Source organism: Muntiacus reevesi, chromosome 13, assembly GCF_963930625.1.
Source record: "Muntiacus reevesi chromosome 13, mMunRee1.1, whole genome shotgun sequence".
In the NCBI taxonomy this organism is placed as follows: Eukaryota; Metazoa; Chordata; class Mammalia; order Artiodactyla; family Cervidae; genus Muntiacus; species Muntiacus reevesi.
In genome coordinates, this window is record NC_089261.1 from 46,062,717 (window position 1) to 46,082,202 (window position 19,486).

The window sequence follows — 19,486 nt, forward strand, 5'->3', positions numbered from 1 at the left end:
TCATCCTCTGCCGTCCCTTTCTCCTCCTTCTTTCAGTCTTTCCCATCATCAGAATCTTTTCCAATGAGTCAGTTCTTCGCATCAGATGGCCAATGTATTGGAGTTTCAGCTTCAGCATCAGTCCTTCCAATGAATATGCAGGACTGATTGGAAGGACTGATGCTGAAGCTGAAACTCTAATACTTGACTGGCTGTATCTCCTTGCAGTCCAAGGGACTCTCAAGAGACTTTTTCAACACCACAGTTCAAAAGCATCAATTCTTTGGTGCTCAGGTTTCTTTATAGTCGAACTGGCACATCCATACATGACTACTAGAAAAATCACAGCTTTGATTAGACAGAAATTTGTCAGCAAAATAATGTCTCTGCTTTTCAATATGCTGTCTAGGTTGGTCATAGCTTTTCTTCCAAGGAGCAAGTGTCTTTTATTTCATGGCTGCAGTCACCACCAGCAGTGATTTTGGAGCCCCCATAACTAAAGTCTGTCACTGTTTCCATTGTTTCCCCATCTATTTGCCATGAAGTGATGGGACCAGATGCTATGACCTTAGTTTTCTGAATGTTGAGCTTAAAGCCAACTTTTTCACTCTCCTCTTTCATCAAGAAGCTCTTTTGTTCTTCTCCACCTTCTACCATAAGGGTGGTGTCATCTGTGTATCTGAGATTACTGACATTTCTCCCAGCAATCTTGATTCTAGCTTGTGCTTCATCCAGCCCATCATTTCACATGATGTACTCTGCATGTAAGTTAAATGAACAAGGTTTCAATACACAGCCTTGACGTACCCCTTTCCTGATTTGGAACCAGTGTGTTGTTCCAAGTCCAATTTTAACTGTTCCCTTTTGATCTGCATACAGATTTCTCAGGAGGGAGATAAGGTGATCTGGTATTCCCATCTCTTTACGAATTTTCCAGAGTCTGTTGTGATCCACACAAGGCTTTGGTGTAATCAATAAAGCAGAAGTAGATGTTTTTATGGAATTCTCTCGCTTTTTCAATGATCCAACAGATGTTGGCAATTTGATCTCAGGTTCCTCTGCCTTTTCTAAATCCAGCTTGAACATCTGAAAGTTCACAGTTCACATACTGTTGAAGCCTGGCTTGGAGAATTTTGAGCATTACTTTGTTAACATGTGAGATGAGTGCAATTATGCAGTAGTTTGAACATTCTTTGGCATTGCTTTTCTTTGGGAGTGCAATGGAAGCTGACCTTTTCCAGTTCTGTGGCCACTGCTGACTTTTCCAAATGTGCTGGCATATTGAGTGCAGTACTTTCACAGCATCATATTTTAGGATTTGAAATAGCTCAAGTGGAATTCCATGTCCACTAGCATCTCGTAGTGATGCTTCCTAAAGGCCACTTGACTTTGCATTCCATGATGTCCGGCAGCATTATTTGCAATAGCTAGAACATGCAAGCAACCTAGATGTTCATCAACAGAAGAATGGATAAAGAAGTTGCAGTACATATACACAATGGAATATTGCTCAGCCATAAATGGAATGTATTTGAGCAGTTCTAATGAGGTAGATGAACTTAGAATCTATTATACATAGTGAAGTAAATCAGAAAGAGTAAGATAAATATTGTATTCTAATGCATATATACTGAATCTAGAAAAATGGTGCTGAAGAATTTATTTACAGGGGAGCAATGAAGAAACAAACATAGAGAATAGACTTTTGGACATGGGGAGATGGAAGGAGAGGGTGAGATGTATGGAATAGTAACATGGAAACTTACATCACTATATGTAAAATAGATAGCCAATGGGTATTTACTGTATGTCTTAGGAAACTCAAACAGGGGCTCTGTATTAACCTAGAGGGGTGGGATGGAGAGGGAGATGGGAGGGAGGCTCAAAAGGGAGGGGATATATGTATACCTTTGGCTGATTCATGTTGAGGTTTGACAGAAAATGGAAAAATTCTGTAAAGCAATTATCCTTCAATAAAAAATTAAATACATTTAAAAAATGCTACATATATGAATTTGATAAATCAGACAAAATGGGGCAATTCATTGAATACAAACTATCACAATTCACTCAATAAGAAATGGATACAATGAGTAGTCCTACAGCTTTTAATTAAATCGAGTCTTTAATTAAAACAATCCCAATGTCATTTTTAATTAAAAGCACAAAGCCCATATGGTTTTGCAAAAGACTATGAACAAACGTTTAAAGAATTAACATAAATTATACACAATCCCTTCCAGAAAACTGGTGATGAGGAAATATTTCCCACTTTATATTATGATGCTAGCATTATCCTGATATTAAAACCAGACAAAACCACTACAAAGTCAAACAAAGCCCCCTACATTTTAATATTAAAATAAAGTAACAAACAAGAGCAAATACTTTTAAATACTGAAATATTTGGAAGCTTGAAAATATATTTCTAGAAACCATCTCTAATGTCTCTTTTTGATGTTGATGCAGAAAATTCTAAGAAATACTTAAAAATTTACTGTGACTGTACTAAAAATAATAAGTACATTTTATAATTATACATGACATGTGGTCATTACATAAAAACCTAATGTAGTCTATAACCAAAAATAATTTTATAATCAAATAAAACATTTCTAACAGCATCATAAATTATAACATTCATATGATTAAATTTAATGATATATGAACAAGCCCTCTCCACTGTAAACTAGAGGTTTCCAATAGATTACACCTTACATTTATACTCTGATTTAATTATTTCAGTCCTAGGTATTTACCTGAACAAAACAAAAAACACAACTATCACCAGCACAAAAACAAAACAAAAAGACTTTCTCAAATACATAAGGACCCAAGTTCATGCCAGCAACCATATGACTGCCTACAAATTCTACTGGGAGAAGTAAACCAGAAACAAGAAATTAATTGAAATAAAATTTTGTGATAAGAAAATTATAGAGGAACTGACAATTGAAGGTCACTGAATCAGTTTAACATATAATTAAGAGAGCAGAACTAGATATTTTAGGCCCAAAACATCATCTGAGTTTTAAAATATTTAAAGACAAAATTCACTCTTTAAAAGATTAACAACTTAGTTAATTCTATTTAAATTTTAAGTGAATATTGTATAAGATATATATTACAAAAAGTGAACATTTTTGAAGGAAATAATCCCAATCTCCTTTTCAACTCTTTCCATTATGTTTTTCTCCAGGGTTTACTTTCACATTTAATTTATCACAGTCTTCTTCAGATTTGTACTAAGTTGATTACAGTGAGATATAGAAGTGTTACTCCCTTATAACCCTGTTTCCTGTTCTTCCTATCAGGACAATTTGTGTATACAATCACATATATAATTATGTTACATATAAAATAGCATATGCAATTTATCTATGTAACTATACATGGGTACATATGTGTGCATGCTAAGTTGCTTCAGTTTTGTCCTACTCTTTGAGATCCTGTGGACTATATAGCTCATGAGGCTTCTCTGTCCATGGGATTGTCCAAGCATGAATACAGGATTGTGTTACCATGTATATAAGTATATATACAACATATTTATATAGTGTATAAATTACATCTACATGTTATAATTGCTAAATTATACAATATATTGCTAAAATATTTAAATTTAGCAATATATATCTATTGCTAAATTGCTACAATATATTGCTAAAAATTTTTCTTTGTGTATTTTATGTCTATTAAATCAATTAGAAAAAGAAAGGGAACTAAGTATATATTTATAAATTTTTGTATTTATCTTATATAATTTCTGATTCTATTTATTTGTTCTTGTGGGTTCAAAAAATACCATTCAGTATCTATCATTAGATTAGAGTATCCAATTACAATTCTGCTCCCATTAACTTCTTTGTGAGCTTACTATCAAATATTATGTTTCCTTTTGTTATAGAACCAATAATATAGTTCTACACATAATGTTTATCCAATTCTGATTTATCTAAGCTAAGAAAAGGGAGAACAAAAATCCACTTATGCTGTGTTTTGTTATGATTACATGATTCCCTTTATAAGAATTCTTTGATTTTTATGTAGATCTGAATTATACCCTTACATACTTGCTAATGGCCTAGGAAACTTTCTTTAGTGCTTTTGGAAGGCAGGAATGATAGCACCAAATTCTCTCAGTTTTGTTTATCTGTGAATGTATCTATTTTGTATTAATTTTTGAAAAGTGTTTTGCAGTATATAAGAATTTTGGTTGACATTTGTTCTTTCTTTCGGCATTTTATGTCATCCCAGTGCCTTCTGGCCTCTATTGTTTCTGATGAAAAGTCAGGTTTTAGTCTTACTGGGTTTCCCTCATACATAAGCTGCTTTCTTCTTGCTCTTTTTTTCTAATTTTCTTTTGATTTGGCTTTTAGAGATTTTATATAACATGTCTGAGTGTGAATCATTTTGCTTTTATCCTGCTTGAAGTTCACTGAGCTTATTGGATGTGTAAATTACTGTTTTTTATCAGCCATTATTTTTTCTAATAGCTGTTTTTGATATATTTTTGTCCTCTCCTTCTGGTACTCTCCTTATGTGTATATTGATGCACTTAAAATTTCCCACATTTCTTTGAGGCTCTGTTTTCATTTCATCATTCAATTTCTTTCTTTGTATTTCCAGACTTCATATTTCAATTGATCTATCTCCCAACTCACATATTCTTTCTTCTGGCAGTTCATGTCCACTGTTAGTCCCGCTAATAAATTTTGGAGTCAATTACTATACTTTTTACTCCAGAATTTCCATTTGGGTATATTCCAGTTACTCCAATAAGAACATATTTATAATATCAAACTTGAAATTTTGTTTCTGACATCTGGACCCTCTTATTGGCAATTTTTTTTCCTTTTTTTCCTGTATTTTCTTGTTGTTCATTTTTCCTATAATGGATCAGACTGATATTTCATTGCATGTCTCATATATTGTTGTTGCTTTTGTTGTTGAAAACATTATAAGTAATATACTATAGGAACTCTTCATACTGATTTCCCTATGTCATTCTCTGGGGTCTGTTTGTGTTATTATTTATTTGTTTTGTGACTTAATTAAGTTGTTTTACTTTAGTCTATTTCCCCTATAGTCTGAAGACTTTGATGTGACATCTTAGAGAAAGCAGTCTTGGATATGCTATGACCAAATTGAGATGACAGTGATTTTAACAGGGCAACTTTTCATTTCATTTTTTTTCCAATCTCTCTGGCAAACTGTCTATTTTATTTGGCATTACACACCTGCTTTTTAGACTCTACTAATTACTGCCTATTTCTTTATTGACAACTCCTTAGGACATAAAAATTGCTCAGTAACCTGATCAAATCATATGTAGCATGAGTAGTCCTTGAGGTTTTAACTCCAGAAGGGCTCTTCTCTGTGGTCTCTTCACCCTGTTTTCAGTGGTGAATCCAATGGCCTATGGTTCAGTGTGTTGCTCTTAATTAATAGGAACTCTCATTTTAAGAGTATTCTTAGGCTATACTTTTCACACTCAATTTCAAATAAACTGAGTCCCTTGTGGAGAGCTTCAGCATGCTCTCGTTTTGTACATGACTTTTTGTCCAGGCAAACTATCTGAGAGTCTACTCTGGTTCTGGACTGGGAGGAGCCTGTGTTCCTTTTGCTTTCTTCTCCCTGCCTCTCCGGTTGTGGAGTCTCTACCTGTGAAGGAGCTGGGAAGAGAGCATTTGAGCCCCAGTATTCTTGGTCTGGGGCTTCCCAGGTGGCTTCGTGGTTAAGAATCCACCTGCTGATGCAAGAGACACAGGTTCAATCCCTGGTTGGGAAGATCCCCTGGAGAAGGAAATGGCAACTCACTCCAGTATTCTTGCCTGGAAAATCCCAAAGATGAGGAGGCTGGTGGGCTACAGTCCATGGGGTCACAAAGAGTTGGACATGACTGAGCAACTGAGCATGTACACATGCATTCTTGGTGCTTTATCTGGAGTAGAGGTTTTGCCCCAAGAGTAAGGAAGGGGCTAATGGTAGAGAGGAGCCCCTGACCACTGCTGCACTCACTAACAATTCAGCCTCTTCGACTCTGAGTTGGAAAGGATGGGAAATGCTGGGGACATCCCTCTCAGAGGGATACAGTAAGCCTTGATTGGTGCATGAAGAGAGAAAAGAGCTGTCATTATCTTCTCAGGTATTTTCACCCTAAATGAAACTCCCAGCCACTGAGCAATGGCTAGGTAGAAAGGGGCAGAAGAAAAAGTGGTTGGTGGCTCAAATGTCAGAATCTCACTGATCTTCTTGAATTTTAGTACATTATCCTAGAGAAATAATTCATTTATTCTGTGTCCTTAGGACAATTTCCAGAGATTCAGAATAGGTAAGATTGTTTTCCTTTGGTTTTAGTAGTTTTTTTTTTTTTTTTCCATGTCGTTTTGTTTACTGGAGAATGAATCTGCTGAGCTGCTCTCGAATCCTGGAAATGGAACTCAGCTTACAAAACTTTTTTTTTGTTTTTAATTCTCAAATACATGACAAAGTCAAAGTTAAAAAAAAAACAGTATCTGTCTTCATCAATTGCAAAATGGTTTTGTTGAGAGCCATACCTTTTCAAAGTCTACAAATGCATGCTCAGTAGGAGTATCGTTGACATGGTTGGTCTTTGCTGCCTCGATAAAATAGGTTTGCTTCCTACACTGACTGTATCCTGTTTCTGTATTGATTAAATAACATATCTGCATATTCTAAAATGTAAACGTTCCTTTAAGCCTAGTTTTATGAAACACTTTGTCTACTATTCACAACTCTGCGTGTGTGCACTCAGTCATGTCAGACTCTTTGTGACCTCGTAGACTATAGCTGCCAGGAGCCTCTGTCCATGGGTTTTGCCTAATTGAATCCTAATCTATAAACACATTCCCATTTGGACTCTATACATGCTACATTGAAAGCACTGTCACATAGATATAAATTCTTTGACTTTAGAGACCACTCATTTGAAAAGGTAAAGGCACCCCAATGTTCACAGTGGATATCTTTCTCTTTTCCTCCTCTTTTAAGGCCAGTAGTCCTACTGAGTTGGGGCCCCACTCTTATGAATTTCTGAACCTCAACTACCTCTTAAAACCTACCTCCAAACAGAGTCACAATGAGAGTTAAGGCTTCAGCATGTGAATTTTAGGAGAACGCAGTTCAATCCATTGCATCTTTTCTCTGAAGAAATTCTAATATTTCTGACAAGTTAAGTCTATGGAGTGGAGAGGGGAAGCAAGTGACGAGGAGAGCATTTCACAGTGTGATGATGAAGTCGCAGTGTTTTGATGAGACTCTGCCTTCCCCACCTCACAAGTTCTTAGTCCCATTCCCTCCCCGCAGGTGGGACAGGAAGGCTAGAGTTGGTTGGAGTTGGGTACTTGCCTTCTCCCAAGTAAGTTAAAGTTTTGCAGAACCACAATAGTTTAGGCGCTGGTAAGATAGTTTTCTTTCACTGGCAAGTCTTGGTAAGAGAACAGAATGCTCTGGTGTATTTCAAAATGGTTCCTTTTTTCTCTCCCTCCGCTCTGAAAACTTGCTCTAATAGTCACTGTGAGAACCAGATTGTGTTTCTAGAGGTAAAACACACAACATGGGAGGCCCCCTATGATTGGTCCTTTCTGAAGTTTTTAATCCTCAGAAATTTAACTTCACTGAGTCTTCAGCATTGCTGAGTTACAGTGCAGCTTCCTCTAAGCCAACAGTGTTTCCTGCAGAAGTCTCTGCTCAGGATTTTGGATTCTCTGTAATCGTTTGTCTGCCTTTCCGGACTGCCCTCTAAAGTCACTTACCTGAAGGACCTAGAAGAGTTGTTGGTTTTCTAGTTTGTTCAGTCTTTCACTTCTTGATAGGACAGAGTGATGACTTTGAAGCTCTTTGTTTTCCAGACTGGAAACAGGAAGTCTGGTTATGATTTTAATTAGTGCCAATGGCACATTACTCTTAGTAGGGAGATAATTATATAATAATAATTGAAAGCATGGTTGAAGTGCTTAATATTTGAAAAGGTTGTTCTAAGCACCTTGTGTTTCCCAGTAATCCTATAAGGTACTGATGGAAATGCTGAGTACACAACACAGAAAAAATGAGGAAAAAATACTTTTCTCTAAAAATGCAGGGTACACAGAAGACAGTATTTAAACTTGAGGCAAGAACCAAAGTTGGAGATGATATTTTAAGCATCTTGAAGGTATTTCATTTAACTGCGACTAGTAGGAGACTAATATTTATTACTGGGGAATTTTATTTTCAAAAAAAATTTGTCTGACATTAGTATCTAAGGTATAAATATTCACTCTGTCTCTTATGCTCAGTGCTGCCTATATGACTCAAATACAAATAACAGAGAGAAGAATAAGAATTACTCTGCCATGTTATTACCACCACTAATTACTGCTCCACATATACTATTAATATTACAATTACTACTAGTACTATTACTTTTATTTTATTTTTTTTTATTACTTGGAGACTAATTACTTCACAACATTTCAGTGGGTTTTGTCATATGAATCAGTCATAGAGCTACACGTATTTCCCATCCCGATCCCCCCTCCCACCTCCCTCTCCACATAAACATTAGTAAGAAAATGCTTCTTATATGCAGCCATTGTTTTAGGGCTATAGACGTGCTAGGTTATTTTATTCTGCAAAGACCTTATTTCATTTGCAATGACCTTTGGGGCAATATATATATATATATATATATATATATATATATATATATATATATGTACTTGAGGAACCTGAAGCATGTAGACAATATATAACTTGCCCAAAGTCACTCAAGAGATAAATAATGGGGCTGAAATAAAGCAGATATTACTATGCATAATTACTTTATAGAAGGAAACTGTCCCTCAGTTGAGTTGAACCTCAGTGAGATGAGGAAAGTTTGTATTTCATCACAAGATCCATAGCAGCAGTGTCTGTAAATTATCCTGTATTCAGTGCATACCAAAATAAAGAGTGAATAAAGGAATAAACTCTACATCACACATGCTTATGCCTAACTTTATTGCTTTTAATTATTTTTCTCAAGATTAGGCCCTAAGAAAAAAATTAATGAATTTCCTGTGTTACTATTGATATAATAGAGTGTAGAACAAATTTACACTGCCGTTAAAAAAAAAAAAAAAAAAAAACACTTAATGGCTTAAAAACTTAAACATAAGACATGACAGCATAAAACTCCTAGAGGAGGACACAGGCAAAACATTCTCTGACATAAAATGTACTAATATTTAGGTCAGTCTCCCAAGGCAATAGAAATAAAAACAACAATGAACAAGTGGGGGACTTTCCTGATGGTCCAGTAGTTAAGACTCTGTGTTTCCACTGCAAAGGGAATGGGTTCGATCCCTGGTTAGGGAACTAGGATCACACAGGCTGCACTGTGTGGGCAAAAAATAAATAAATAAATAAATGGGACCTAATTGAACTTACAAGCTTTTGTATAGCAAAGCAAATCATAAACAAATTGAAAAAACAACCTACAGACTGGGAGAAAATATTTGCAAACAATGTGACTGACAAGGGCTGTATGCAAACAGTTTATACAACTCAACAACAAAAACAATCCAACTGAAAAACAGGCAGAAAGTCTAAATAGACGTTTTCCCAAGAAAACATACAGATGGTGAGTACGGACATGAAAAGGTGCTCAACATGGCTAGTTATGAGAGAAATGCAAATCAAAACTACAATGAGGCATTACCTTGTTGGCTATCATTTAAAAAAAATCTACAAATAACAGATGATGGAGAGAATGTGAAGAAAAGGGCACCCCCCTGCACTGTTGGTGGGAACGTAAATTGGTGCAGCCACTATGGAGAACACTATGGAGGGTCCTTAAAAAAGTAAAAATAGAGTTGTCATATGATTCAACAATCCCACTCCTGGGCATGTGTCAGGACAAAACTATAATTCAAAAAGATGATTCATATCAATGTATGACAAAACCCACTGAAAAATTAAAAAAAAAAAAAGATATGTGCACCCTAAATATTCAGAGCAGCACTATTCACAGTAATCAAGACATGGAAATAACCTATATGCCCATCGAAGGAGGAATGGTTAAACAATATGTGGTATATGTATGCAATGAAATACCACTCAGCCATTAAAAAAAATGAAATAATGCCATTTAGAGCAACATAGATGGAACCAGAGATTAAGGTGGAGTAAGTCAGCGAGAGAAAGACAAATATCATATGATATTACTTCTGTGTGTGTGTGCTCAGTCACTCAGTCCTGTCTGGCTCTTTTGACTTCAATGACTGTAATCCACCAGTCTCTGTCCATGGAGTTTTCCAGATAAGAACACTGGAGTGGATTGCCATGGGATAGTCCAGGGGATCTTCTCAACCCAGGGATTGAGCTTTTGTCTCTTGCATCGCCTGTATTGACAGGCAGATTCTTTACCACTGCTCCATCTGGGAAGCCCCCAATATCACTTAAGTGTGGAATCTAAAATATGACACGAACGAACTTACCTATGAAACAGACTCACAATCATAGTAGAGAATAGACATGTAGTTGCCCCCTGGGAGGCAGGGTGGTAGAGGGATGGAGTGGAAGTTTGGATTAGCAGACGTAAACAATTACATACGAAATGGATAAGCAACAGGGTCCTACTGTATAGCACAGGGAGCTGGCTTTTTGTCTTTTCACTGGAAAAGACCCTGATGCTGGGAAAGATCGAAGAAAAAAGAAGGGGCTGGCAGAGGATAAGATAGTTAGATAGCATCACCAACTCAGTAGGCATGATTTTGAGCAAACTTTGTGAGACAGTGGAGGACAGAAGAATCAGGCGTACTGCAATCCATAGGGTCACAAAGAGTCAGACAAGATGTAGCGACTAAACAACAACAAAGCACAGGGAACTATATTCAATATCCTGTGATAAAAGAATATATATATATATATATATATATATATATATATATGTAAGTGAATTACTGTGCTATATAAAATTAACACAACAGAAATTCTCACAACATTGTAAATATTTAAGAGTATTCAGTTCAGTTCAGTTCAGTCGCTCAGTCGTATCTGACTCCTTGCGACCCCATGAATCGCAGCACGCCAGGCCTCCCTGTCCATCACCAACTCCCAGAGTCTACTCAAACTCATGTCCATCGAGTCAGTGATGCCATCCAGCCATCTCATCCTCTGTCCCCTTCTCCTGCTGCTCCCAGTCCCTCCCAGCATCAGGGTCTTTTCCAATGAGTCAACTCTTCACATGAGGTGGCCAAAATATATCTTTACCTATATAATAGGCCATAGTGGTTCTTATGCCTTTATCAAATTTTGCCATTTTGAAAGGTAGGCTATCTAGTTCAATATGTATTACTAAATTCTTTATTAATAGTGAAGGGCTTTCATTGGTTTAAACATTGCTATTGGCCAAGTGCATTTATTTCTCTGTGAAATGCCTGCTTATCTATTTTTCATTTTATAAAGTTTATATAATTAAAGAAATTAATCCCATATTCTTAAAGTACTTGTGATTTGCCATTTCTTTCTTGGCTATACCAATAATAATTTTAGTCACATATATAAGTTCCAGCCAGTCTTACAAAAAATCAGCTTTTTAAAATTCTAATAATTGTTTTTAAAAGGCTAGTGTGCTATGCACATTTTGTAAAAAATCATTATTGGTTTTCTTCTGGCCTACATAAATGGGAAAATTTCTAAATAGTAATTAGACATAATCATAATGAACCAAGTGAAGCATTGTTACAGTATGAAGGAATTCTGAAATAAACAACAACAAAAAAAAGAACATCAAAATTCACTTTAATCCATATAAAGAAAAAGCTTTGATAGTACTAAAGAAACAACATATAAATCAAGATTCACAGCACTGGGGAAAACATAGACTAGGATCTTCTAACATAGAGTTTTAATATTATTGCCATTATTAGTCTCTTTCTCACACAGAAATTTTGAATAAAATGCCTTAGCTGGGTATCTCTGCCAATAAAATTGACAAGATAGTTACAGAGAAGCTTTCAAATCCATGGCAAAAGCAATTTATATTCAGTTTGCACTCATGTACAGTTAAAAAAATAACATTGGAATTTGGCTTCTTCTAAGTAGTCTTAGACTTAATTTCACCAACATTGATTTAGTCAGTAGAGTGAAAGTATACACTCTTTATGATTTTTTCAAGTGTAGTACATTCTTTATACTATAGTAGGAAAGAAAAATTAAACACATACCCCTTCTCTTTGGTATTATATGTGAATTAAAAATAAATGGATCCCAATCTAATATGATACCATTAACCCACTAATTTTAATATTCATTATTGATATTTATAAACCACACAATTTAAGCTTAGGACAACAGGAATCCAGGTTCTCTCACTGCTATAAAGAACACTTTTTCTTTTTTGACTATTTCCATTTTATTGGAAAAAATCTTAAAGAATCCCCTCCATGTGTTTCTGCAATTTCATTTCTGAAATATGCAAATAATGTCTTCTTGCAGTGGTGTTCACACCACCTTGGAAAATGAGATCAAAGTTGTACTTGGGAGGTTAGAAGTGATTATTCATTCTCTCTTTACTTTTAAACAGGAAATTGTGTGTTGATCCATCTCAACTAGAAGATAATTGAGCTAATAAAACATCCTGGGGATGAGGGGAATGAAAGGTGATGGAGGACTTAAATGCAGCAAGCATGTGTACTCAGTTGCTTAGTTGTGTCTGACTTTTTTGTGACATCCCCATCAGGCTCCTCTGTCCATGGGATTTCCCAGGCAAGAATACTGGAGTGGGTTGCCATTTCCTCCTCTGGGGGATTTCCTGACCCAGGGATTGAACCTGTGTCTCCTGAATCTCCTGCACTGGCAGTCAGATTCTTTACCACTGTGCCACCTGGGAAGCCCCTTGAATGCAGATCACCCATTTATATAGATGTAAAATCCATATCCTAGTTTAGTCTGCAATATGTAGTAATTTACAAAGAATTTAGATAACAAAGAAGATTGAAATGCATACAGCAGTAATATATAAATACAGGCAAAAAGCATATCTTTATATCTATATCTATATCTATCTATCTATCTATCTATCTATATATATATATATATTTACAACTTCTATATCCATCAAGATTCTCTAGAAAAATAAGACCAATACGATATGTGTATGTATTTTGAATTATACATCATTTAAGGAATTGGTTCACTTGATTGTTGGGGCTAGCAAGTCTGAAATTCATAGGACAAATCAGTAGGATGGAAAGCCAGACAAGAGTTGCTATTGTAATCCTGAGTCTGCAATCTGCAGAGTGGACAGGGAGGCAAGAATTCTATAGTACAGTTGTAAGGCAGAAATTCTTCTTCTCAGAGAAACCTGTTTTCGTGTTTAAGGTCTTCCTTCAACTGTTTGAATGAGGTTCACCTATATTATCAAGGATAATCTCCTTTACCTAAAGCAAACTGGTCACAGATATTCATTCCATCTACAAAACACTACCACAACACCCTCTAGTGTTTGAGGAAACACAACTAAGCATAATAACCTAGGCACACTGACACATAACATTTAACCATCACAACTGTGATATGTGATAACACACATGGAGCTTTGTTTAAAGCAGTAATATGCATTGAACGTGATTATTCATTCAGTCATATATAAATGTCATATATTTTAGGTATGGTTGAATATTGAAAGCATTTACATAATGCAAATAAGAGCAGGAAGGATTTTAACTATCTAATAATTGGAAAATAGTGAATTAAATGGAGATAAAATTTCAATAGATTAAAAGCTCAGAGTAGAAGTGTAAAGAATATTTTTAAATTGGTGTTTTTTCAGATTATAAAATGGCTTTTACTTGGAAAGTCATATAATAGTTTAAAAAACAAATATAAGTCAATAAAGAGGATTTAATGAAAGCTTAAGAGGTATATAATTAATAAAACTGAAAGAAACCTATAAAGTGGGGGGGGGGGGAAGTCTTTCCTATGAAGAATATGTTTAGAATCCAAATAAACAATGTACCTAGCATGTAGATTATTTTGTTTTGGAAATTATATATTCACTAACCTGAGCAATCACTATAATGGTAGAAAGTGGTGAGGAACTATGAGCCTTTTGATGAGGGTGAAGGAGGAGAGTGAAAGAGCTGGTTTAAAACCAAATAACAGATTTAAACAGTACATGAGCTGTGAACTTCCAGCTGTTCCAGTTGTATGTAGAAAAGGCAGAAGAACCAGAGATAAAATTGCCAACATCTGTTGGATCATAGAAAAAGCAAGAGAATTCCAGAAAAACATCTACTTTTGCTTTATTGATTATGTGAAAGACTGTGTAGATCACAACAAGCAGTGGAAAATTCTTCAAGAGATGGGAATACCAGACCACCTTATCTGCCTCCTAAGAAATCTGTATGCAGGTTAAGAAGCAGCAGTTAGAACCAGATGTGGAACAACAGACTGGTTCCAAATTGGGAAAGGAGTACATCAAGGCTGTATATTGTCATCCTGCTTATTTAACTTGTATGCAGAGTACATCATGCAAAATGCTGGGCTGGATGAAGCACAAGCTGGAATCACAACTGCTGGGAGAAATATCAATAATCTCAGATAGATAGATGACACCACCCTCGTGGTAGAAAGTGAAGAGGAACTGAAGAGCCCCTTGATGGAAGTGAAAGAGGAAAGAGAAAAAGCTGGCTTAAGACTCAACATTCAGAAAATGAAGATCATGATACCTGGTCCCATCATTTCATGGCAAATAGATGGTGAAACAAGGAAAACAGTGACAAAATTTATTTTCTTGTGCACCAGAATCACTGCAGATGGTGACTGCAGACATGAAATGAAAAGATGCTTGCTCCTTGGAAGAAAAGCTATGACCAACCCAGAGAGCACATTAAAAAGCAAAGCCATTACTTTGCTGACAAAGGTCCGTCTAGTCAAGGCTATGGTTTTTTCAGTAGTTATGTATGGATGTGAGACTTGGACTATAAAGAAAGCTGAGTGCTGAAGAATTGATGCTTTTGAACTGCGGTATTGGAGAAGACTCTTCAAAGTCACTTGGACTGCAAAGAGATCAAACCAATCAATCCTAAAAGAAATCAGTCCTGAATACTCATTGGAAGGACTGATGCTGATGGTGAAATGCCAGTATTTTGGCCACCTGATGCGAAGGACTGACTCACTGGAAAGACCCTGATATTGGGAAAGATTGAAGGCAGGAGGAGAAGAGGATGACGGAGGATGAGATGGTTGAATGGCATCACCAACTCGATGGAGATGAGTTTGAGCAAGCTCCGGGAGTTGCTGATGGACAGGGCAGGCTGGTGTGCTGTACTCCGTGGGATCACAAAATGTTGGGCACAACTGAGTGATTGAACTAACTATCTGAAGATAATGGTATCCCCATTACTTCATAGCAAATAGAAAGGGAAATGTGAAAATAGTAACAGATTTCCTTTGAGTGAGCTCTAAAATCACTGTGGATAGTGATTGCAGTCAAGAAATCAGAAGACGATTCCTTCTTGGTAGCAAATCTATGACAAACCTTGATAGTGTGTTAAAAAGCAGAGACATTACTCTGCCAACAAAAGTTCGTATAGTCAAAGCTATGATCTAGCCAGTGGTCCTGTACGGTTGTGAAACCTGGACCGGAAAGAAGGCAGAGAACAAAAAAATTTTGCCTTCAAACTGTGGTGCTGAGGAAGTCTCCTGAGACTCACTTGGACAGCAAGGAGATCAAAGCAGTCAATCTTAAGAGAAATCAACCCTGAATATTCTTTGGAAAGACTTAAGGCAAAGCTCCAGTATTTTGGTCACCTTATGTGAACAGTCAACCCATTGGAAAAGTCCCTAATGCTGGGAAAGATTGAAGGCAGAAGAAGAGCTTGTCAGAGGATGAGATGGCTAGATGGCATCACGGATGCAATGGACATGAACTTGGGCAAGCTTCAGGAGCTGGTGAGGGACAGGGAGGCCTGGTCTGCTGCAGTCCATGGGGTTGCAAAGAGTTGGACATGACTGAGCAACTGAACAACTACAACCTGAGTTTACAAAATAAAGGAAGCATAAAAAGAGAGAGCCACTTATTGAAAAGAGAATGAAAACAACATTTATTTTTAGTTTGAACAAATAGATTGACTAACGTAACTACCACTGGCTCAGTGGTAAAAATTCCACCTGCAATGCAGGAGACTCAGGCTTAATCCCTGGATCGGGAGGATCCCCTGGAGAATCAAATGGAAACCCACTCCAGTATTCTTGCCTGGAAAATCCCCTGGATGGAGGAGCCTGGGGGAGCTACAGTCCATGGGGTGTCAAAACAGTTGGACATGACTTAGTGAGTAAAATGACAACAATAAAAAAAAAAAAAATAAGTTCATTCTATTATGGGGTTCCCTGGAGGCTCAGATAGTAAAGTATCTGCCTGCAATGCTGGAGACTCAGGTTCAATCCCTAGGTCAGGAAGATCTCCTGGAGAAGAGAATGGTTACTCATACCAGTCTTCCTGCCTGGAGAATTTCATGGACAGAGGAGCCTGGCAGACTATAGTCCATGGGGTCACAAAGAGCTGGACATGACTAAGTGACTAACACTTACATGTTGCTCTATTTTATACATTTTTAAAAATTGTTATAACTTACATTTCCATGCTAAATTCTCAGGTGACCTGCTTTTGTTTTAAAACTTTTCAAAAGGTTCTTAAACTCATCCACTCTTTAAATGAGGTTGATTAAGAGTCTACTACAATATTTTACATATTTCAGGGGGCATCTTGCACACTGCTCTGTGGAAAACCTGTATTCTGGAAAAACAATAATGATTTCAATAGGAACAGTAGATTCCAGTTTCTTTTTTAACAGACTCCATTTATAAGTCAATTAAAAACCTGACACATTTGACCTATTAAATACTTACTATGAGGTAGTGTTTATAATTGATTTTGTGTTGGGAAAAAACACCTCCCTTGTTTTTATGCTGCATCTTCATCAAACCAGTAACACACAATCTATTTCTCTGTTTCTATTGTTGGTCAAGAACAGTTAGACTGATACTGAGATTACTTAAGGGACGGGAAGACATTTCAAGTGGCATTAAAACTTATTATCTTTCAAAAGAACTTAAAAGTATGCTTTATGAATGATGTAAATGTGATTTCAGTTTTAAATTAGATGTGATTGGTATAATGTTTTCATGAGTGAACACAAAAATCACATCAAAATAAATTAAAACTAGATAAACAGAAAATGCCCCATGTTTAGAAGCAAACCCTTGGGCTTTTTGTTTTTATTGTTGCTGTCATTGTTTTTGTACTGTCAACTTTGTACTGAACTTCAGTGTAAACGAAAATCACAATTAATATCCCTTTTACCCTTCTCTTTGGTGTCAAGATCTTATATATGTTACTTTTCTCATGACAATTCTAAATTTGTTCCAAAAGAAAGGAGATGGCAGTAATAATGTGTATGCTCTTAAAATGTGTCTTGATATAACAAGATCAAACATGCTATAAAGAAAAGAGGCAGTGACTATTTTGCACATTCAGCTATATTTTAAAATTTTACTATTGACTAGTTTATTTAATGACTATGTGACTTATTTGAGTTTACTCTATTTTTAATATGTAATGAATTATATTCCTACTTGCATAAATAGTTTACATGCATTTATTTGATTTTAGTAATGAAACAATGATATATGTATTGACTTACAAATTGACCTTTTTATCCAGAAAATCTTCTACTATTAATGATATATTTTGACTACTTAAAACAAAGCATCATTTGAATTAAACTGCAAACAGCCTTATATTTTCTTTCTACTTTAATTATTTTGGATTAAAAAAAAAAAAAAAAACTACTCCCAAAAAGCATTAAACATTAAATTAATATGTAAATTTGTTTTTAAAACAATTTTTGCTATAATATGAATCAAACCCCATTTCTAGTAACTAACATCATAGCACAGTTACATTAAATAGAATTAAAAACAACACTTAAATTGACTCCATTGTGTTTTGCTTCCACACTTTGATTCTTTATCTCGACTTATTCAGGGATCAATATAGCAACATGAAGGGATTTTCAAATCATGATACACATTCCTTGAGGCCAGGAGAATTTCAAAGTAGCACACTGGCACAGAGTTTTGTGGGGTTAACTTTCCAGCTCCTTAACTCCCACGTATACTTTTCCTAAAACTGACTTCCTTGAAATCGAAACAGGAATCTGTGTTCTTGTTCATGGAGCTGAAGAATGAATTTCACAAACACACAAACACTCACAGTAGCAAGTGGATAGGATTTATTTTAAAGAGAAAGAAAAGTGAAAACACTCACTATAGACACTGAGAGGGGGTGAAGAGTCCCCAGAAAGGCAGGACTTATAGCAGTTTATATCCTTACCAGTACTGAACTGTACATTTTTGGTTATCTCCTGTCCTTAAAAATAAGTCATTTCTAACCAATGTTTAAAGATCACAGTGTTTAACTTAACATCTCTATGGCTTCTCTTGATCCTTGGATAAAGTTGTCATCCTCTTTCATGCCCCCTGGCTGTTTTACAATGGACCAGATGTATGGTCTAAAGATTAATGATCACCAGTTGTTTTTCCCTCAGGTATATGGAACAGAAGTTAATGACTACTCTTTTCTGGATTTGAGTGCTGATAATTTATCAAACCAAGGACACATTCCAAGAATTTGGAACAAAGGGTAGAGTTTTAGGTTGTTGGAGTGAGATTTTATTGAAAATCAGACCAAGGTCTCAGAGTCCTACACTGATTACCTGGCAATTTCTATTTCAATACTGGGCTTGCACATGAGGTTTATCAGATATCTCCCTCCATTCGTCCTATTCTGAGACTTTCTTCCCTGTTACCCTTTCCAACTCTATAAGGAAGGCATACCTCTTGTCTGGAATGTTTCTGTGGTGTTGCATGGCATGTAAAAATTCTTGGGTGCCAAACAAAGAATCATTTAAAATATTTATAGTCATGGAGTTAAAAACAAAGCTAGTGGAGGGGATAGGAGTCCAGATGAGCTATTTCTAATTCTAAAAGATGATGTTGTTAAAGAGTTGCTCTCTATATGCCAGCAAATTTGGAAAACTCAACAGTTGCTACAGGACTGGAACAGGTCAGTTTTCATTCCAATGCCAAAGAAAGACAATGCCAAAGAATGCTCAGACTACTGCACAATTGCACTCATCTCACACGCTAGTAAAGTAATGCTCAAAATTCTCCAAGACAGGCTTTAGCAATACATGAACCCTGAACTTCCAGATGTTCACTCACCTAGAGCCAGATATCCTGGAATGTGAAGTCAAGTGGGCCTTAGGAAACATCACTATGAACGAAGCTAGTGGACGTGATGGAAGTCCAACTGAGCTATTTCAAATTCTAAAAGATGATGCTATGAAAGTGCTACACTCAATATGTCAGCAAATTTGGAAAACTCAGCAGTGGCCACAGGACTGGAAAAGGTCAGTTTTCATTCCAATCCCAAAGAAAGGCAATGCAAAAGAAT